Below are 23,739 nucleotides of genomic sequence, written 5' to 3' on the forward strand. Positions count from 1 at the left end.
AACATGGACTGTAAATAAATTTGTTTCAAGGACGGTTGCTTTTGCAGTTAGATGTAATAGACTTCCATCACTAATTAGATTACATGCTGAATTCATTTTCCTCATTGAAGATCAGCCACTCCTGATGCATAATTCATAGCCTGCACCTCGTTACCTGCTTCTTCATATTAATATCTATACACAGTTTGAATTGCCTCGTTTGCATATGCTAAAGTTCTGCATGCAGCCTTCAGCACGAAAATTATGCACTAACTTGTAATAATTATTACAGTCAGCCTGCTATTGATTTATGAGACTTTTAAAAACCAAATATGTGTAGTACTTGTAATGAATGATATTTTAAGGTTCTTCAGGAAATTAAAAGGCAATGGCTGCCTAAGGAAATGTTCTGCTTGTTTGATTTAATACTACAGTTAGCTGGGAGGTGGAATGAAAGAGTGATTCAGACCTATAGCACATTTTTCGATGATATGTTTTATTACTTCACACTGCTAGCCTGATATCTAGATGATAAATGACAATACATATCTAATGTGTGAAAAGGTCTTCCAATTTGTTTATTTTTTGTCATCTAAAAGATAAGTCAAGTTATCATTTAACCCTTACTTTATTTAAGCAAATAACTTCACTAAGTTGCCTCACTTTTAATATATAAAATATATTGGAAAGGCTTGGGACTATTTCTAGGACATTTTAGAAACTGCCAACATAACATGTTACATCTACTTTTGGGATAAATAATAGTGTTGTAATAAATAATAGCGTTTTATAGTACTTGTCTTGTAGGTGGCTTTTACACAAGATTCTTTTAAAATTATAAAAGTAGGTGAAGAGGAGACAAGATTCACTATTTTTGAATAAAAATAACATCAAGAATATATCAATAATTTTTGAAACATCCTTACTACTACATTTCCACTTTGAGCCTCTATGTCATAAATGTACCTTTATGAAATGTCCTCTCATCATTTATTTAGTCAGTGTGTACACAGATATATCAAAACTGTCAGACACATCCTCCATAAGGATGAAGGATTTCCATGTTTGCTTCAGCTGAGATCCCTTGCCTCATCAGAAGATTCCAAGACCCTATCTCTTACTTTATGTAAGAAATATATATGGTCACTGAACAAATAACTACTAAACACCTGCTGTTTTCAAAGCAGTACTCTGTGGATACTAATTTGGGTGAGTGAGTTCTTAAGTCTTCAGGAGCTAACATTCTTGCCAAAGGGAAAGGATCTGATGCATAAATAACTATGATGCAAATTGTAGCATGCAAAACTTCATAAGAAAACTGTAATCTGTGTACTAACTGGAGCTTAGGGAAGATGATGAGACTTCCATATTCAGAGAAGAAAGATGGCAGTGGAAGCACTAGAAGAAAATTCAGAGAATGAAATGGATGTGGGAAAGAATGGGAAAAAAATACACTTCAGTGAGGATACAAAAACGGAATGAAAGATGAAAATGTATGAGTGTATATAGATTGTTTCAAATAAACCGAAATAAGTCAAATAGCAAGGAAAAAGATTGAGACTGGCAGATTTATTGTGTGGGGTCAGATTCTGCAGGTCTTAGAGAGGACAAGAACATTGTTTGCAAATTCTTGTCTGTTTTGTTAACCAATGGATGTACTTTCCTGCTTATACTGAAGTATCTGTCTAGCTACTTATTCTTTGTCTTCAGTTGGCTTTTTAATTCTTATTTATCCGGAATCAATCAACAGCCTTCAGGTAATCTCTATTCTTCCTGAGTGATCTCTTTTACTATCATCACTAAGATGCTAAGACTAGTGGTTAAATACACATCTATAGTTCAGTGCTTCCTCTTGGGATTCAGACAGATTGATGCCTCTCTACTAGACATCCCTGCTTAGACATTCTGTAATAATCTAAGACTCAGCTTGTGCAAATCTGAAATCTGCATCTGCCCCATTGAAACCCATTCTTCTTTCCCTGTTTCAGCAAAATGGTACTTACTTAACTGAGCCAAAAATCCAGGATTCAGCAGTGTCTTTTCCTTCTCTTGCACACTCAAATATCATCTCTGTGAAGACATTTTTTAATCTACTCTCCATTCTGTGTCTCCACTCTTACCATATAGATCAGTCCCTCATTTCTTATTTAATGAACTGTTAAAAATTTCCAAAGTCTCTCAACATCTCTATCCAAATTTGTCCCACTCTAGAGCTTGGAGTCCAGAATGAAGACAACCATAGTGATTCCAAAAGGATTTTTCTAAAAAGTAAATTTGACCATTATTTTACATTTGATTAATCAATAGTTTTGTTTTTTTTTTTGAAATTCATACTCTTTAGCATATGCCAGGCTCTCTAAAGGGGTCTAAGCCTACTTCTCCAGTTTCATGTTTTTATTCTTCAATTGATCACTTAAATTTTGCTGTTCTGAATTTCTTAACAGTTTTCTGAGTTGCATTGGTTTCCTATTACATCATTTATAAATACTGTCTACTTGCCCACTGTCTACACTAAACTATCCTCATCTCCATTTTACTTAACTAAACATTTCAAGTTCTGGTGCTCTAGCCAAGCTCTATGATAATATACAGTGAACAACTCTACTATAATTCAGCAGCAATTGCAATAATCTGCTTATCTGTTCTGCTCTAATATTACATGGCAGAAAGTACACAAAAATGCATGTGTCTCCTTAAACTTGGTTCCTGGCTCACTATATTTATTTAAATAAATTTTAAACTATTTGTAAAGTCATTTGCTCCAAATTCCTCAAGAATCCTATTTTATCATTTCTAGTGGTTCAAACAGCTACCAGGATATTTTAAGATACAAAGTCTGGAAATTTGAATCTAAACATAATGTTAAATATACATCTCAATTCCACAGTGGAAAAAACAGAGATTTGGGGTGATCTCTAGTAAGATGCCATGCAGAAAATGGAAAGGGAAAAAGGAAGTTAAAATACTTCAATTTTTGAACCTTTAACTTGTTTTATTGTGAAAGAAAACGAAACTGTTCAGGAGTACTTCATTATTCAGGCCGCGGGAGTTGTCCTAACAGCTTTTACTCTAGAAGCAGAAGTTAGGCTACTAAGTAGGAACACTTTAATTCATGCTGTGATTAGAATAGACCCAGTGGGCTCCTTTCATCACAGGTATCTCCTGCTCAATCTATTGCCTTACCTCAAATTCCACCAATAGAGATTTATTGTTTTCAGACTTGAAGCTTGAAGTTCTTTCAAAACCTTCTGTTAAAATGCAAATACCCTCGGTGGTGGTAACAACCTAAAACCAACAACTAACACCCTACAGAGGATTACTTTTCATTTGGGTAAAGTTTTGAGAAACTCATGCAAAAATGAAAGAGGCTGAAAGAATAGATTAGAAAGACAAGTCAAATAGCTTACCTTCTTCCTAAAAAGACTACTGGGATTTCTCTCTAAAGGGATATACACCTTCTTAGTTGAGAGGAACCAGGAAATCTTAGTAAGACTTTCCTCATTTCTTTATTAGGTTCCCCTACTGTCAAGTGTGGCATATTACCCTAACTGAAACCTTGGTCACTAACTACTAGAGGATCTCTAATTTCCACAGGATTCTATCAAAGATAACAACTGTAAAATACTTGAATATTTACATTCCTGTCAAAACTTTAGGGAACATCTAAAAAAACATACTGTACTTGATGTTGTATCCAAAAGCACATATTTTATTGCCTGGACAGATCTAGCTGTAATAGTTGCTCTACTAGCTTATTAGAAGGTATAACCTTGATCAAGTTACCTAAATTTTCTTAACATCATAGGAGTTAAAAATGCTTGATATGCATTGTTAGAAATGAGCTATTCCTGGAAAGCAAAACAAAAACTTAAACAAGGAAGTGAAACATTTAGCAAAATACTTTTTGTTAGAATGTTCAATGGCCTCAATGATGGCCACACTAGCCCAGCCTTAACTATAACAGTAACCATGTATCTCAGAGAAGCAGGGAAAGTGGAACTCTCCTAATCAAAAAGAAAGCCTCTCTTAAATAATTAACTCGAACAAAAATACAGCTTAAAACTTTCATAATTTTGTTCACCTTCACACCTTAGCTACAATACAGCTATTCATATTTTCAACCATTTCCAAAGAGGTTTAGGGATGTTCAAAGCCATATGTAATATCCCACTTATGGGCTCATGAAAGCATACCTTTTCCTGCAGATCTGAATAAAAAAGTTTCTTTTTCTAGACAGATCATCCTAGGTGGTCCTCTTTCTCTAGTTTACATCACTCAATCTTATACTAATTTCTATATCTCTAAAGACTGACAAGGTTGACCAACACTTTCTAGTCCATTTATTCTGTTTATTTATACTAAAGTCAAAACTTGACTTTTAAAAGACAAGTGATATAAATTAATTAAAGGGAAGATAAATGCATTAAAAAATAAGATTCATTTGAACTGTCGAATGAATTTTTCAACATACAAACTTCTCCAAAGATACAATTTTCTAATCTCTTCAATTGTTTTTGAGAAATTAAATTTGGTTCTCCTGAGAGTTCAGGCAGAGAAACAAGAACAATCTAGGGGGAAAAAACTGTGTTGCTTAAAAAAGAGAAGTGTGAAAGTAGCTGCCCAGAAGAAAGTGTGGGTCCAAATCCACCTGTTTGGAGAAAGGGAAAAAGGGGTTTTTTTCAACCCTTTACTCATTCATTTATCCAAGAAATGAGAGACACTATGTGTAAGCAGTCGGCTAGACAGAGGGGCTGGAAGGATATAGACATGAACGCTTCTTGGAGGAGCCAGATAAAATTCAATAGAATGTGGGGTGACAGTACAGCAGAAGACTATATGGGAGCAAGTGAACATGGAGATGAGTCGTGGGTTGCAAACAAGCATTTAGGAATGGAAGAAGCTTGCTTCCCTAACCTATAAGAATTTATTTCCCCTCTCTAAATCCTGCTATCCTGCCCGGGATGGGCCAGAGGAACTTGTGATCCTCCTCCTCCTCAGCTTCCAGGAACAATGGAGTTACAGACTTGCACTACTTTGCCCAGCATCAAAGAGATGACTTTTCAGTAAACAAAATAGAAAGTTCCACAAAACAGGCACCTAAATATCCCCAGGGGACACCTGCAGTGCACCTTCAGCTTTCAGGCTCCTGAGCACAAAGTATCATGTCCTGTCACCTATCTGCATGACACATAACTCATAGATGAGCTGAACAAAGATACAAATAAATAAACTAAAAATGTTCTTTGGAAAAACACACTTTAATGAAAAGTGCCCACGTTCAAACTCAATTGAAATATGCCAAGTTAAACCTATCAAACAGACATATACTTTGTAGAAGAACTTGAAACATTCTCAAAGCTCATTTGGTTTTGAGGGGACAAATTCTCAGAGCTTACTATGCTAATATGCATTTCAAATCTCCAGGAATAAACTTTTATTATACTGAACTCACCAAAAAGTTTATTATTCTAAAGAGCTTTTTTTATATAGAGACTTGTACTCAAAATGAATGCATTCTCTCCAACAATATGATTTATTTTCAAATTATAAGAATAGCTTATCTCTAAACATTATCGAACCATGTGTTGTATGGCACAGGAGAACTATTCTCCAAGGAACAGAGAAACACAAATTCACATATTCTACTAGATGCCAGAGTGTGCCATTTGTGCCTTTATATCCCAGTAGTACCAAAAAGACCCTGAGAATTTTGGCTAAATGTATCTGTAATATCACTGCATACATGGTTAACCAACTCCTGCAATTTAAATTGAATAAAGAACAATAACTGTCTCTAAATGAAAGACTTACAAAGCATGTAGTCATCTAACTGGAAATATTTTGACTCTTAAGTCAAAGAAATGCAGGAGTTGATAATCGCTCAAAGTACAAGGCTAACATCAATAAACTGAAATCATCACTAATGAAAAAAATAAATAGAAACTGAAATTAGCTCCTCTGCTGAGGAAGTATTAATATTTTCTCCAATCTCAAAACTCATAGGTTTGTACAGGCCTGAAGTAGTACAGAAAATTTATGTACACAAAACCTGTTTCCAAGGCCAAAGAAGTTCTTTGTCAGTTGAAGCTATTAAGTAATGAATAAGAAATGATCCCAAAATGCAAAATAAAATGTACTGGACTGTAGTCAGGCATGGTGGCCCACACCTATAATCCCAGCATTCCTGGAAGCTGAAGCAGGAGGATCCCAAGCTCAAACATAGCCTGGAATACATGGTGACTAAAAAGGTCCCATGCAGAAAGAGAGAAAAGGAAGGAAAGAAGGAAGGGAGGGAGGGAGGGAGGCAGGGAGGGAGGAAGGAAGGAAGGGAAGGAGGGAGGGAGGGAGGGAGAGGGGAGGGAAGGGGAGGGAAAGAGAGAAAGAAAGAGAGAAAGAAAGAAAGAAAGAAAGAAAGAAAGAAAGAAAGAAAGAAAGAAAGAAAGAAAGAAAGAAAGAGAGGGAGGGAAGGGGAGAGAGAGAGAGAGAGAGAGAATTTTAGAAAGGGATGAGAATGTTTCTCCACAGGAAAGCCCTCGGTCACTATATTTATGCAACGCAGCCACTCTTAAGTATCTGTATGTTAAACGTTAACAATTAATGATAGCATAAAACACTGGTATATCTTTTTAATTGACTATATACTTGAGATAATCTAGCCTCTAAAGTTCCTATTTTTGAATCTATAAAAGAAGACCAAGTTAAAAATTTCTTTAAAATCCATTAAATGTATTGCTTATGTTAACCTTGGAATTAATATAATAATGTTAGTTTAAGATCTTTTAACTTAATCCATATATTTCTTAAATTTAACCTTTATCAAATCAATGCCTTGATACATTCTTGCCTTAATTTGCATCAATGGCAAATGACCCCTTAAGAGTGCACCAAGTGATTTATCAGTAAAAATCTATTCCATGAATATTTTATAAGACTGAAAGTAATTTAATGTTATTTAAAAGTTTAATTAAAGACACGTAAAAACGTAATGCTATTTACTTTTACCTATCTGTAGCATAAGGTATACATCCACATATATATTCTACCCAGACTTCATACTGTCTGAAAAATCATTTAGTGACATGTTTGGCTAGAGAGCTAAATATTTTTAACTTTTTAATCACCTTATAATTTTCTTTAGTGCTCATAAATTTTCCTGGACACTGATGAGTCTACCTATAACAAATGTTTTTCTCAATTCTGTACAAAGTCTTACTAGACTTCTATAAAGGACAAATCCTGAAATAATCAAAATCAATTGTAAATGGTTTTCTTAAAGTTTATGAAAAGTTAATACGTGTTGCCTTCTTCTCTTAACAGTTGCCATGCCTCAAACCATATTGTAAAAAATTTATATTTAATATTAAGTGATAATCCAACTAAAATATGTAACATCTAAACCAATCATTTATACAAGCTACAGACTCCATAATCACAAAGAAAATTCATTTTCTTATAATTTCTCAGTTTGGATTTCAAATGACTAGATCCTCTTACCAATTACTGTTGGCTATATTTTGTTTGACCCAAAAGCACGTATTCAGTCTTTTATTTCAATGGGAGCTTCCAAGACCCTGCTCATAAACATGCAGTGGCTGGAGTTTACTGTCATTCTGGTTTTGCAAAGCATCTTTAATTTTGCCCCAATATGCATATATTTCTTCCATCTCAAAACAATATCAAACTCTCCTTTGTAATACATGGCATTTCCAGCACACTGAAGGCCCTCTTTTCAAATGTTTTCATTTTTTTGAAACAGTAAATAAAATAATAAAATAATTGCAGTTGCTTGTTTTGTTGTCTAACTATAAGCACTCTCCTAAATTCATTATGTGCTCACTTTTAATATTCATAATAAACCTTTGTAATAAGTACCATGTTTATCCTTATTTTATGGATGAGGACATTGAGACATCACCAAAAAAAATGACTTGTTGGTATCCAACAAATAAAAAAAAATAGAGTGAGATGTGAACCAAAGCAATCTGACTCCAGAGGCCAAGCCCTGAGAGCCATGCCATGATGCCAATGTAGCATATTTGCTTGTTAACTTAGTCAGCAAACAATGAACCTCTTAATCTGCCTGGCCTTAAGATAAATATTGGAAATATCAGTAAGATGCTACCCTGCAATTTCAGTAGTCCATGGTCTATTGTGGAAAATAGATAGTAAATAAGTAGATAATATCCAAATGAGTGAAATGGGGACACAATTGTAGGGATGCTACAAGAAGGATGACAGTGAAAAGCAGGAGTTCATAACTATAGAAGGCCTTTCTTGATTCAACTCCATACTCAACATTACACTAGAGAGAATTCTAGAGCACATAATAGTTATCACATTTTAAATTTTTTAAACAGAAGATAGAGGTCCATATTGTAGTCAAATTATTTATCTCACTGCTTATTCGTATGCTATCTAATATTGAAAAATCTGCCTTAGTCTTCATCCAACAAACTACTTTCAAAGTCTAGGACTATAGATCTGAATACTAACTAGCTACAAGTTTGTTCCCTTTCCAACATGCTTAGTGTATACAGACATGTCAGGTAGCAACTGGAATTAAAAGCAGATTCTAAATATTATGAAAAAAACAACAAGATACAATCTCTTCCCAATAGTAGAATATATAGTTACATCACTACTAATCAAATAATTTTAAAAGAGAAAAAAATAAACTATTAGATAACATAAGAAAAGGAGAAGACATTTGTCATGCAATACAAGTATGATTTGACTAATAGAGTTAAGGCAAGATCAAAATATCACAGTCCAGGGACTCACTACAGAAAAACTGTGGGGTGCACTGGGAGTGATGGGTGTATTAAAGTCTAGAAATAAAAGATCTATCTGTATCATATAAGTGAAGCTCTTGTGTAGACTCAGTATGTTTCTTACCTATATTTTAGTACCAGCTATAGTGCAAGGCTTTTGAGGTAATGATCTGTGTTTGTTTCTTGTGAAACTCTTCTGAACTCTCTAGTACAAAGGGCACCAAATCATTTGTGTTTAGTAGGGATGACTAATTAAGCCAGTAAGGATGAGCTTCCTAAGTGCAGGTTGTATTACAAAAGACAAGGCAGATATTGAGTAACTAGAATGAGGTCTTCAAAGAAAGGGAAGGTATAACTTATTACAATATTAGGAAGTGATAGTCTGAAGTACAATGTCTCACAATTTTACAGGTTTTCAAGAGGTCAGTATGGAATTGAATTTAGCTATTATTGTCAAGACTGAGATTAAAAATCATGAACTGTATATCTCAATTTACTATCCAAATATTATCATGATGAATGCTTTGACATGCATTGTATGACTTAATACTTGCAATAATTCTATGACATAGTTACTATCAATATGCACATTTTCCAGATGAATGGAATGGTTCCTGGTGAGAGAATAAGTACTTGAATAGACTACAGACTGCTAAAGTTGAGAAACAGAAGGCAACCAGGTCTCTCTGAGCAAACGTCTGTACTGAATGGCCATGCTAATGAGAAAAATCTTTCAGCCTTCAAGAAATTTGTATCAAAATTAAACAGCAATATCTGGAAGATTTTGGAAGTAGATTCACATTTCTACTGCACAATTCTAAACATATTTACTATTTTCAAAAGAAAATAGGCTATTTTTCCACTTTTGAACCTAGACTGGCCTTCAGTAAGATACCTCCATGCCTCATCCTCCCTGACCACCATACAAAGTTACATTGGGTCTGATAAATAGCTCACCTCTCTCACCTACTTTATTTTTACCCTAAACTTTGTTCATAAATACTATATCTTTACTTGTTTACTAGTAAGTATCTGTCCTTAGCAATTCTAGTATGGCAGGGATTTAAAATGTTTTGTTTACTGGTGTATCTTCAGCATGTGAAAAACTGTTTGGAATAAAGTAGGAGCTCAATGAATATCTATTAAATTAAAAAATGGATGAATAGTCAAAGGGAGGAATGGATACTCATTGCTGATCTATGGCCATCTGAATTTACATTATCTCAGTAGTTATTTAAGTATATGAAAGCCTGGGACTATAACATGTCAGAGTGTTTTGGATGGTGCCAATTTGTTAATGATGATAAAGTGGAAGGTTCCTGAGTTATTGCCTCCTTTGCAATCTCCTTACCACTGACTGATTATTTTTTATCTGTCTTGCTCTTCAAAACAATGTGGTTGTAAAGAGGATAATCTATAAATTTTTAAGCTGTGGACAGTCCACGGAGCTTGAAATAATGAGCCGACATATTCCATACCTAAACATGTACATTTTTTAACTTAGTTTGAAAAAGTAGACACATGTCCTTAAAAGTTTAATTCACACTTCCACAATAAAATATGTATTTGTAATCGTATGATTTAAGCTTGTCCATTATGAAAAAGAACAACGTAGGAGTAAAACAGCACAGATATTATAAATTCTCACAGATTCTTTCCCATGCATGCATGGGTATATATGAAAGCCCTAAAACACTGTATTTAATATTGCTGAAAAGTGGCATCAGATCACTTAGCTAACAGCTATGGTTTGGAAGAGTGACCCCTAACGGTTCTGTGTTACAGTTTTGGTTCCCAAGGCGATGCTTTTTGGAGGTGGTGGAAGCTTTGGGAGGTTCTGCCCTGTGCAAGTCCTTAGATTACTGGGGCGTGGACACCAGCCTCTCTGTCTCTCTGCAGCTGCTGGGCTCCTGAGTTGAACAGTTTGCTCTGTGACACCCTGTCATCAGGATACGAAGACCTATATGGGCCACGTGAATTTAAACTGGAACTTTGGACTAAAATAACCTTTTGCTCTCCACAAGATAATTGCCACAGGTATTTTGTAGTGGTGATGGAGAATTAATATGCTAGCTATAGAAAAGTTGAGGTAGCTGCTCATCTTCTGTACTAAAAAGTGTACATTAAATAATTCCATATTTAAAAATTACAAATGACTGCATATATATTTTTTAATTACAAAGAACTAAAAATGATCCTAGCAGCAAAAAAGGATTTTAAAGGCATGACATTAATGGGAGAAACTATTAAGAAAATGAGTAGCACAATTATCTACATATAAATTTAAAACATTTTTAGGAAAATGAATGTTGCAAAAAGTTACAAATTAAGAAAACTGTATAAGGCAAAACAGGATTATTTCTCTTAGTTGATGGACAATAAAGAAGCAAATATTGCATGGAAAATGAATATAAATAGAAAAATAACACAGATATATAACTAATTAATAAACATATTAAAAGATTTATAACCTGATTAGTAAATAAGGAATTAAAAATTAAATCAAGGTGGGCATGATGGCATATGTCTGTAATCCCAGTGCTCAGGTGGCTGAAGCAGGAGAAGCTACATAGTGAGTTCAAGACCAGCCTTGTTATGTCTTGAGTTTAGATGTCCTCCCAAAGCCTCATAGGGTCATAGGTGGGCTTTTTCAGACGTGGCTGGATCTGGAGTGTGTAAGCCTGGAATTAATTCATGGTGCAATGCTAGGCTCAAGGGCACTAGGATTAAGGGTGTGAGTGCTACCCACCCTACGTAATCTGGATAAAAGAGGTAGAAAGATGCTGTTAAGGTCCCTTTACTAACTTTACTGGCTTTACTAACCTCTGCCTTTTACTGGCCTAAGCCCTTTACTGACTTTACTAACCTCTGTCTACCATGAACTGCTTTTCTCTGTGAGTCCACTCTGCTTTGGAGCCAGCTCCTTATGGACTGAAACCTCTACAATCTGTGAGCCAAATAAAACCTTTTCTTCTTTAACACTAGGTGTAAAGTATTTTGTCTCAGCAATGAAAGAGAAACACCTAAAACAAGCCTGAAGTATATAGGGAGATCCTATCTCAAAACCAAACCAAACCAAACAAAACAAAACAACAACAGAAGCCACATAAAAACACCAAAAATTAAATCAAAACACCACCTCATATCCATTATATGACCAAAGCTCATGTACTGATACAAGAGTAGAAGTATATATATGATATTTCTCAAAGCCTCTCATTAAACCAATACTTTTATACTGAAAATCTATTAATTCATCTTGAAGAAACAATAAGGAGAGAGAATCTGCAAAAATAAAACCTGAAAGTTTTATATAACCGTGTTGGCTCGAATAAATGAATAAATAAATGGTGTATTTGCCAATGAAAAGTGTGTGTGTGTGTGTGTGTGTGTAAATAAGGATGAGAAAGCTGGTAAAGCATTCAGAGGAAGATTCAGAGCAGATAAGAAAATTATTTGTCAAACTACAAGAAAAACCAACATTTAAAATTCTGAATGTGTTAGAAGTAAGTTGGGTACATACAGCAGGGTATTTATTTTAGAAACCTGTGTGAATAAATATAAACAATTAGAGATAGATTCTAGACTATCTGAATATTAGACGTGTAACATCTGGACTTTATTGATTAAAATGTGTAACTTGGCGCTTTACCTTCCCCAAATTAAAAAACTTTGGAAAAGTTCAGGAGCCAAAAGTCCTACATGTGAAGAAGAGCTATAATTGCAAGGAATACTTTTGTTCCCAACATTATGTCAAAAACTGAAGGAGAAAAATAAACATGACAAAAAATGAGTGTAAAGATGAAGACTGCTGATTACTTAAAGGGCTCTCACCTTCACTTACACCTTGAAGCACTAAGACAATATTTCAACTTGATTTCATTTTTTGTTAACATTTAGCCTGACATTTCAAAAAACTAGCTTTTCATTTTCCCAAACACAGGGTTTACTTCTTCAGACCTGAACAATGAATTTTACTAAATCCCAAGGCATACTGTTTGAATGACGAACAGTGGCGTATCTCCTATAAAACATGATCTTTCCACAGCAGCTGCTCCATACTCTCTACTTGGTTCATTGGCAGGATTTACTCTACCTGGGATAAATGGTGTGTGTGAGTAGTGTATTAACAAAATCTCTTGGTATATAAACTGTCAGTCTGAACAGGATTTTAAGACAATGATAGAATCTTGCTATAGAAGATTTTTGAATTAGTCCAAGGAATTTTTCTAGTTTTTAACTTTCACACATTTCATAAAGTTTGAAGAGATACTAGAAGAGATTCCTTGAATGTGCGCACCTGTCATATTCATAGGAATTAATTACAAACACAGAATGTTAAAACTTGTATTATCTCTCCCAACTAAATTTTACTAATAAACAAATAAAATTGCTAGCTTCATTCTTTCAAAATTTGCTTGATTTTCATCAAAAATTAAAACCAATGCTCCTCTTATATAGCTATAATTATGAATTTGTCCCGAATAAAATTATTAATTACATGGTCTTAGTCTTAATTGTGACTTTTCTATTGTTTTTCAGTCACTGTTTGCCTGACCTCCCAAAGTAATGCATTCTTAATGTCTATGAAAAGCACACACATATATACACACATGCACATGTGCACACACACACGCACATACATACACACACACACACACATAATAGGGCACACATTGGTCTCCTGCATGTGTACTAAAGACAACAGAGCAGACAAGCAGGCTGAGAATATGGAAAAAGAAAAAAGCAAAGAAATAAAATTGACCTCTGCTGTTAAGAGCAAGCTCAAGAATCTTAAGAAATAAACTACCTTCCATCACTTGGTTGCATTTGAAGATGTGTCACATCTGGTCAGCACTGTGAGTACCTGAACTAGGTCTGCATGCACAGATACACTCATATCCTCATAGTATGGGGAGGAAGATGTTCTCACCTTTACTTTCTTTAACATAGTAATGTGAAGTTTATATTCACAAGAAAAATTCACACAATTTAATGTTTACAAATTTGCCACAACTCTCATTTCAACTTAGTTTTTAATTGTTTAAGAGAAGTTCAGAGTAAATTGCCTTTTAATAGTTAAAGGCAAAGTTCTTGAATTTTAAATAAAGGGAATTATTTCTTAGGAACTTTTCTGAGTTACATATTCAAAACTACAAGACTGGAATTCCATTTAAAATTTAAGATCAGATTTGTTACAAATTCCTTATTAATTTTATCTGAAAACCTATAAAAGATAGTCACAATCTGCCAAAGAACAGGCATATGTATTCATGTAGAAATAAAATATACACTAAAAGCTGTTAACTGATATTCAAGATGGCAGGGCCATTTAGTAGAAACACATTTATTGGAACAGATTTTTTCATAAGTAGTTATATATCTACTGTTTAAGATCAATAAAAATTAAATCTTATTAAATCATATTATCATGTATGAGAAACCATGAGATAGTTAAACTTATGTTTCTGATTTATCTCACTTGAAATTATGGTTTCAAAGTAAAAAGAAGCAGGAAAATAAGAGCTAAATAACAGCAAGTATGAAGATAGCTCATTCCCAAAAGGGAAGAGGATTGAGAGGTGGAGGGAGAGGTGGAGAGGAATAGAGGATGGAAATGAGGAATAGGGTGTGTTATGCACGTGCACCAACTCCACAGAAGGAATGTAATCACCATGTACTGCAAACATGTACATGAGAGCTAGGGGGTCAAGAGGTAGGAGAAGGGAAGGGAAAGGGGGGGAAAAATAAAATGTGTTATGTACATGTACCAAATTCCCACAAGGAGCAAAAATGCTATGTGCCGCACACAGAAAGTAATACACCAAGATAAAAAAAATTACCATAACAAGCTTTAGGTAAATACATGTTTAGACCTCAGATTTTATAATTTGAAATAGTGCTTGATAATCATCACATTTATAATTAACAGCTGTAATTTTAGATGAAGATGTTCACATTGCTCTAGATAAAACTTATTCACGTTGTTTTCCTGCAAATAAATACTGATAATGTAATCATTCTGATCTATTAGAATGCATTTTGAATTTGATGACCTCCTGTTCAAATATGTAAGTAGAAATTATTAAACATCAAAGTTGAAATCCAGAAAAACCAATTTAATTGACATGAGGCTGTTAAGAGAATAATGAGTATTTCTGGAGAGAAGAAATGTAAGACATAAAGTACAGTGATGGAATAAAAATAAATACAAGGTTTCTGTGAAGTAGAAAGAAGGAACTGAAAATCAAAACAGTTCTTACATGAGACAATGAAGTTTGTGTAGAGAAACAGAATAGAAAAATAAAGAAAAGAACAGAGCTACCATATGATGCAGCAATCACAGTAAAGGGTATATATTCAAAGCAAATGAAATTAGCATGTCAAAGAGACATCTGTGCTCCCAAGTTCACTCTGACGCTGTTACAATAGCTGAGAAACCAGCTATGTGTCCATTAACTGATGAATGGATAAAGGAAATGTGGGATATACACAATGGAATACTATTCAAGCACAAAAAATGAAATCACTTCATTTGCAACAAATGTATAGAGCTAGAGATTATTAGGAGTCATTTCATTTAATGAGCCTGGCAAAGATCTACTCATATGTGGAGTTGAAAAATGTTGATTTCATACACAATGAAAACAGAATGGTGGTTAGCAGAGAAGACTGTAGGGAGGAGGGGAAGGATGAGGAATCATTATCAATGTTTATCAATGTGCTGACTTATAGTTAGAACCTGAAATTTCATAGCAGGATGACTATAGGTAACAGTAATGTTCTATGCATTTCAAAGAAAAAATCTGAAGAAAAGATTTTGAAAGTTTTTATCATGAAATGATGTGTGACCAGGTGCATTTAACTTCATTTAAACATTATACAATGCATACATGTATCAGAACATAACGTGATATCCCAATAATATGTGAACTTTTATGTTTTTATGAAGTAGTTAAAATAATTCATTTTTAAAAAAAGAATTAGGGAAGATGGCACATGTCTATAATCCCAGCTACTTGGGAAGCTGAGGCTGGAGGATCACAAGGTTGAGGTCAGCTTGGGTAACTTGGAGAGACCTTCTCTTAAAATTAAAATAATGAAAAAAGTAGGAGATATAGCTCAGCACTCCCTGGATTTAATCCCCAACATAAATAAATAAATTCTATTCTGTTTTGTAACATCTGTTTATATAGTTGTTTTTAAGCATGGGAGCCTAAACTCCTGCAACATCAAGTAAAGTTTAATTTCCAAGCGAAAGTCAAAATCGAAGATGCTACTCCACAACACAGGTATCTTCTAGTTCCATAGGGGACCCCAAATTCTATACAGGCAGGTGCGCACCCGAGTATGGGCACGTGGATCTTCAGTTTCTTCATTCTTAATGAAAGTATGCTTTCATTGTTGTCATTTAGGGGAGTGGGATTTTATTTGGGGCTCAGGGCTAAATCAAGAGTCTCTCAGCTCACGTCTTACAGAGCTACACCCTCAGCCCCTCACAAGAATGTCTTTTAACATAAAAGTATGAATAAAGCCCTTTAAAGTCCAGTTTCTTGGGCCAGGGATTTAGCTCCGTGGCACCCCACCTGCCTTGCAAGCGCAAGGCCCTGAGTTCCATTCCCGATACCAAAAAAAAAAAAAAAAAAAAAAATTCAGTTTCTTGCCATTTTCTGTTAGAACATTCCATTTTTTAAAAACAAGGTGGAAAAATATATATGTTAAACTCAAATTCTTTACATCTAAAGAATTTTGAAAAATGTCAAATAAATTCTCAACTTTAAATGGACTCTAACTGGCACATAATTTTCATATAAGCTTTGCCTCTGTGATACACGATTAAAATGAAAATTGTACAGTATGTTTAAAACAACATTTCTTGTGAAATCATTTTCAAAAGTTTGCTACCAATGAATTAGTTTTTTGATTAACTATAATACTATGAAACAGGAAAGAAAGAAAATAATTCTGAGCTTATATAAACATCTACCTGCAGTGAACTTAGCAAGCAAACATTAACAATTGCTTTGCATCCTATTTACTTACAACAGCGCTATAAAACAATAAACTTCTGAAAGCAATTACTTTAAATTTATTTTTCCTCTACATTGGAGCAGAATATATTGCATGCAAAAGGTAGCATTGAACTTGTATAATAATAGAGATTTATTGAGACAAGTAACAATGCTGATTAAAAAATAAAAGCATTGAAATACACCCTAACATCTTTCCTGAAACACATGATAATAATTATCTTAGGAAAAGCTGGTGCTGACAACAACATAAATGATGCTGCCAAATGGAGAGTTAATTTTATTTTAAAGGATTAAACCATAAATTACTTCTTTAAAATTAGTGAGAAAAAAATAAACCCCTTCTAAAGTCAATTTAATCAATTCACAAGAATTTTGCACAAGAGAAAAAATTATTAGACCATAACATTTCAAGAGGTTCCATGAGAATCATATTGAAGTGTCTTGCCACTCTTACTTAGGAACTAATTAAGAATATATATGACTGGATTTTCAAATATCTGTTTAACAACCTATAATCTAACACATTTATTGCCATCTCATTCTATATTTTAGAACAAGAATTGGTTAGAGTTTAATCACTTTTAAAATAGTCTCCTTTCAAAAATTTACTTCTAAATAAGAACTTAATTTTCTAACTTATCGTACCTTAACAGAGTCAAAGGATAGTAAGTATTTAATAAATTCATTTTGGCTAATACATGCTATTAATTATTTACAATTAGTTTTTTGTTCCTACCCTTGTCATCCTTTCTGTTGTATGAGAAAAATATATTTCTTCATCATTACAGGTTTCCTTCTCTTTTATTTTGGGCTTACTATGGGACTTGCTGTAACCAATGACATGTGAACAGAGGTGACATATGCCACACCTGAGCAGAAGTCTCAGCAGCAACATACCTCTCCGCCCCTTCCTGAGCTTCTCCCCTCTTCTGTGAGAATATCTGAATCAACTGACTACCACCAAGCTCACAGGAGTCATCCTTGACCAACAAACCTCAAGTAACGTGAGCTAGAAATGAATGTTTGTCACAAGCTGCTGAGATCTGGGTGTTCGTTTCTGTAGACTATACATAGTGCATCATAGACATTGTGATTATTTGTTTTAACTGCTTAGAATGTATGACATTGTATAGGCCAGAGTTCCACTGCAGAAGGAAACAAACATCTTATAGAAAGAAACTCAAAGCCTTCCATGCCTATGGATAGATAAGGAATCACACAGGAATAAGAGCAGATCTCTAATCAGAGAAAATATGCTCTTCTCACATAATTCATCATGAGAAGTGGTGAAGAGAGGAAGAAGTTGGTTTTGGAATTGTGGTATGGATTGTGTGAAGTTGACATGTTAAGACTTGGATGTATTAAAGAACACTGATAATAGATTGCACTAGATTAATGACAAATGATTCAAAACCATCTGCCCAAGTATGAAGGGGAAAAAAGTGGAATATAGTCCATAAATAAAGTTATTTTAACATTTTACAAGGTGAGTTTAAAGCAGTGTAGAAACTTTCTGAGCACTTAAGGATGAAATTTAACCTCATCAAATAAAGGATAGAGATAAACAAATTTTAACAAAAAATGAAAACATATTTGCTACAGGTATGCTTTCCTTTTCAAATCAATTCAGCAATTTCTCTGAAAATTTTGATTAAAATACTATTAGTTTGCATTTATTGCAATATTGAACTTAGACATAAACAAGAACAACTCATTGTATTTGAAGGTAATACTGAGTAATGCATAAAGTCTAAGACACACCCAAGTTTATCAAATAGTTAAGAAGTATTCATTGGTGCTGGGGAGTTGGCTCAGTGGGGCAGTTTCTGCCTCACAAGCACAAGGTCCTGAGTTTGATCCCCAGTACTCCCCCCCCCAAAAAAAGTATTCATTAACTATTTTCAAGGTAAATTGTTGTAAGCCTTGGACTAGGTTTCTTCTACTAATAATAATTTGCATTGAGATTTTGACCTATATTTATCCAATGACTCTAAGTGGAAAATAAGAGTAAATTTGAGGATCAGGAATAAGAAAATATTGGCCTTATATACTGCCATTGGCTACATCTCCTGACACACTGGGATTCATTTGAAGAAATGGATTTATTTTGAAATGAAAATTTGCTTGTATTGAGTAGATTGGGACTGCCGAAGTATATGGCTTATAGTGGTTTAAACATCATTAAAAAACCATTAAACATCATTAAAAATGAATTTATTGACAAAAGTTTATGTGGATTTGAATTCTTCACTGAATTCACACAGCCCAGGCCTACAAATGAATGCATAGGCAGATAGTGTGTTAACTACCAAAGTAACTCCTCCAATCCTTAGGTAGCAAAAACTGGGGAAAGCTATAGCCAAAAGCTCCCCTCCTTTATAGAACCAAGTATATTGAGTGCAATCTTTCAGCATCTCATGAAGTCTTCTCCATTAACAATCAGTAATTATCTTACAGTTCATAATGAATTTTCTAAATGTGCTTCATAATTCCTATCTCTTTCACAACCCTCTCACCCACCTCAACAACTAATCTTTAATTTATATTGTTATTCTTTAAGAGCCTCATACAATATCATATATTTATTTTCATATTTTTCTTGTCAGCCAAGAAGCTAGTGAGTGAGCATAGCTTTCCCATTATAAATATTTCCTAACTTTACCCCCCAGCTTCAATTTTCATATGAAATTCAAATGGAATATTTTCAAATGTGAACATTACAGACCTGGAACCATAACCCCATACAAATGCAAGGGTTTGTTTTTGGTTTGGTTTGTTTTTTGTGGTATAGGGGGTAGAATCTGGAGACTTGGGCCTGCTAGGCAACCCCCCTATTTCTGAGCTATATAAACTTACAGTCTGGTAGAGTTTTTAAGAGATATTTTATGATGGACTTTGTACATAGTCAAGAAACCAACATGGGGAAAAATTAAGCCTGTATATACTATGAATCTTCCTTAAATTTAAGGAGTTAATATTGATTGAAATATAGTGGATGAAGTGTAGTATTTTTACCATGTTCAAGATACTTTTTTTTTTGGTACCGGGGATTGAACTTGGAACCTTGCACTTGTGAGGAAGGCGGTGGAACCACTGAGCTAAATCCCCGGCCCCAAGAATCATTTTTAATAAAAGTCTTCTTAATTAAAATCCCAATAAAGATAGCATATTTGTAAATATTCAGGTTTGAAATAATCAAAACAGTGAAACATAATTTTTTAATTTGTTCACAATTTCTTCTTCAGTATCTGAAATTAAGGAAAAATATGTGATGTGACTGCTGTGCTTGGTCACTTTTTGTCTTCCTTACATGGTGGTTTGACGTGAAAAGAAAATTATCTTACACATATGGACATAATATTTCCTTTATCACTTCATCTGCAAAAACTTTGTAGGAAAAAATTTATTTGTACCCAGTAATTTTCTATTCTCTCTTTCTCTCTCTCTCTCTCTCTCTCTCATTGTTTTGTGCTTTTGAAATAAAATCTAATTGCATAATCAAGGCTGGCCTTGAACTTGCTATGTAGCCAACCAGGCTGGCCTGGAACTTGCCATCCTCCTGTCTCAGCCTCTGTAGTGCTGAGATTACAGACATTTGCTAATAATTCAGTGGAGCATTTCTTTAATTTCAAAAGAGCATACAAAACATGCATTTGGACAAGACATGTAAAAAGAGATTTTTCTGCTGGATTTAATGTTCTATTGTCACCATCTTGAATTATCAATTTTTTTCTTTAAAAAGGGGCCCTAGCCAGGAATTTAGCTCAGTGGTGCTATGCCTGCCTTACAACCAGAAGATCCTGAGTTTGGTCCCCAGTACCAAAAAAAATAAAATTAAAATTAAAAGGGGCCCCAAATTTTCATGTTGCAATGAGTGTGGATGTGAATCTGTATAACTGGAAGCCAAAGGTAGATGGTAGCCACCAGGGCAGCAGAGGTTCCAGAATACTTGAGATTTGATTAGCAACATAAAGAATAGGTGGAATTTGGCAAGGAGAGAGAGGAGAGGAAATTCTATAGGAAAAAAACATCCAATGAACACGAAATAAATTTGAACAGTGATAATAATTAGGCTTTCTAAATCTAAGGAAGAAGTTTTTGTAATCAGATTTCCAAGGGCTTTCAAAGCCTGGCTAGAAAGTTACGTTTTATTTTTAGAAAAAATCCTAACTTTCCACAAGAAAAAGAAAGAAAATATAAATTGATATAAATATGAAGCTATGGAAAGATTGGAGGGTGGGACCTTTGGTAGAAAATGATGGCAGAAATCTAACAAATGTTTGAGAGCAAAACATTTAATAAACAAATCTCACTATGTCTTTTATTTCTGAAAGAGCACTTAGAAAGCTTCACAGTTCCAGCGATAGGTAAATATGATAGTGTAGAAAATAGTCTAAGTAACTTTCCAAAAGCCTAGTAATCACCTACAAATTAAAATAAAGCACTGACGTGAAAATTTTGAAAAAATCTGAAATCTTAATCAAAGATCCATTTGCCACACATAATGCAAACTATCTCTTCTATGTGGTTTACTTATATTTTTAAGGTTCCAAAACAATCGATTTACATACCATATAGTTAAAGACTAATACTTAAATTCATGTGAAATGACTGAATTAAAGCAGTTGTTAATTTTTTCAGTGTTCAACTTAGTTCCTTTGAAATAGGAATATAATGATACTAACTATGAAAATGACTGTTTTTGGAGAAAAGAGCTTCAAAGAAGATCAATATAATCTCTTTTATTTTCAAATAAGATCTAGAGAGATATTGTAAGTTTTGCTTTGGGCTAAACTGTTTAATGGACGCAATATGATATTTAGATGGATTTTTTTCTGCTGTTCTCCAAATCAAACTGCTATCTTTTCTTTTGTATGATTTCATCAATATCATTTATAAAATTGAAGACTATATCAATATATCCTATAGAGTTATATCATGGAGAATATAATAAGTAAGTGTAATAATTACAAAATAAACTTGTTCAAAGATTTAAATACCAAAAAGTAATTTTCACTATGTATGAGGTTTACAAGACATTTAAATGAGCTAACATCTGAAAGTATTTTTCTTTATTTTATCAACTTCTTTTTTATGATAATTTTGTTAATGACTTTCTTCAGAGTACTTAAATATTTTTAAATGTTTTTGACTTATTCATAGCCAAATTTAACTTAATATGTACTATTTTTATATGAATCATCACCAAAATTCATGAAGTTGCCTGAGTATTAAAATATGCAATATATATGAGATAAAATATTTGAGATATATAGGCACACATTTTAAAACTATATAAATCTCTTTTATTTAAATGTGATGATACATATCCTGTTATTTAATAAAATACTACAATTTAGTATCATGTTTATCTAAAGAGGAAGAGAAAGGAAAAATGCTATTTCTTGACTTCAAAATACTGTACTTCTTGATAGTAAAATATAGTTGGCCCTCAGTGTCCATGGATTCCTTATCCATAGAGTCAACCAACTGCTGACCACAAATATTAAGCAAAACGTTGCATTTGTACTAAGCATGTACAGACTTTTTCTTGTCGATATTCCCTAAACAATACAGTATAACAACTATGTACATATCACTTATATTGCACTGAGTATTACAAGTAATCTAGAAAGATTTAATGTAGAAAATAAGATGTGCATAAGTTATATGCAGATAAGCCCCTTTATATAAGGTAGTTGAGCTTCTCAGATTCTGGTATCCATAGTGGGTCCTAGAGCCATTCCTTGAGGACACAGATGGTCAGACAAATGCAGTCCGATAGAGATAAATTAATTTACTATCTTTTTCAAAATTATGCTTCCTTCATGGATTCTTATATAAAAACAGAATAAGTGAATTCAGTGTAATATCTGCAAAGTAAGCAATCTATTTAAGAATCTTACTGGATCTTGATGGTCTGTAGGGAATTCCTCTTTGGATGAAACTTTAAATTGGATTTATGGAGTAAATTTCAAAAAAATTAAGTATTTTTTTATCCAGTTCATTTTAAAGCTCTTTATGCACTGGAGCACAAGTGGTCAAACAATGCCCAAGTCAGTTATTCTGTATCAAAGTAAATAATTGCAGCCTTTTAATTGATGGGAAACAGCGGTTCTAAAGAGACAGAAAACATAATTGCAAGGACAGTGAAGTTAAGCAACATATACATATTTAGGCCATACACCAGGATGATCCTCTAAAATGCATGAGATTTATATCTAACTCTTCATGCAGTGGGAAAATCTGACCAATAATAAATTCAGAATACACAGCAATAAAAAGCAGGAAACTAACATTAAAAATAAGTATCAAACTGTAAGCTGCAACAAGAGGGATATAGATGAGATATGAAATAATAGTTCTTCCTCTCATTAGAGCAGTTAAACATTAGAATAGGTTATCAGGGAAGGTCTCTGCAGACTCTTCTCTTAGAGATTTTTAACATCTGAGAGGCAGTCATTTATCTTCAATGGTTGAGGTAAGTCCTGTGTGAAGGCAGGTGAAGGTCTAGCTGACCTCTGAATTCATAAGTCGTGAGTTACTTGTTATCAGCTGCCTGATTCAGTTATTCAAAGAGTCTTTTTCATTCAAAAGAGATCATCAGTAATGTTGAGCATTCCACAACTAAAATATTTCTCAATTTTAACAGGAAGAAACCACACTGAAAAGATGTGTATCACTGATTCAGACCATCATTTATAAATATAAGCAGAATTAATTTATTTTAAAACTTCTTTCAGAATGTAAAAGAATAAATGATATGGAAACAATTTAAAATTTTGTCATTTCAGAGTGATATTGGAAGTAAGTATATAGAGTGACACAAAGATTTTTGATTCATATAAATTATATAATGAAATTTACAAGATAATTTTGATGCATTCTATGTTGTTTATAATTAATTAAAACAGATTCACAAATCTCTCCCTTTTCCTTCACTATACTCCATCTGG

At 33.6% G+C, this 23,739-nt stretch overlaps 1 protein-coding gene across 4 annotated transcripts in view; it reads right to left on the reverse strand.

Annotated features, from left to right (window-relative positions):
- Dach1 (dachshund family transcription factor 1) overlaps window positions 1-23,739 on the reverse strand; it is a 388,734-nt gene that overhangs the window by 226,476 nt on the left and 138,519 nt on the right. The window lies entirely within an intron of this gene.

The sequence above is a fragment of the Heterocephalus glaber genome, unplaced genomic scaffold (genome assembly GCF_053883595.1).
Source record: "Heterocephalus glaber isolate CG9 unplaced genomic scaffold, H.glaber_assembly_v1.0 deba00001577, whole genome shotgun sequence".
In the NCBI taxonomy this organism is placed as follows: Eukaryota; Metazoa; Chordata; class Mammalia; order Rodentia; family Bathyergidae; genus Heterocephalus; species Heterocephalus glaber.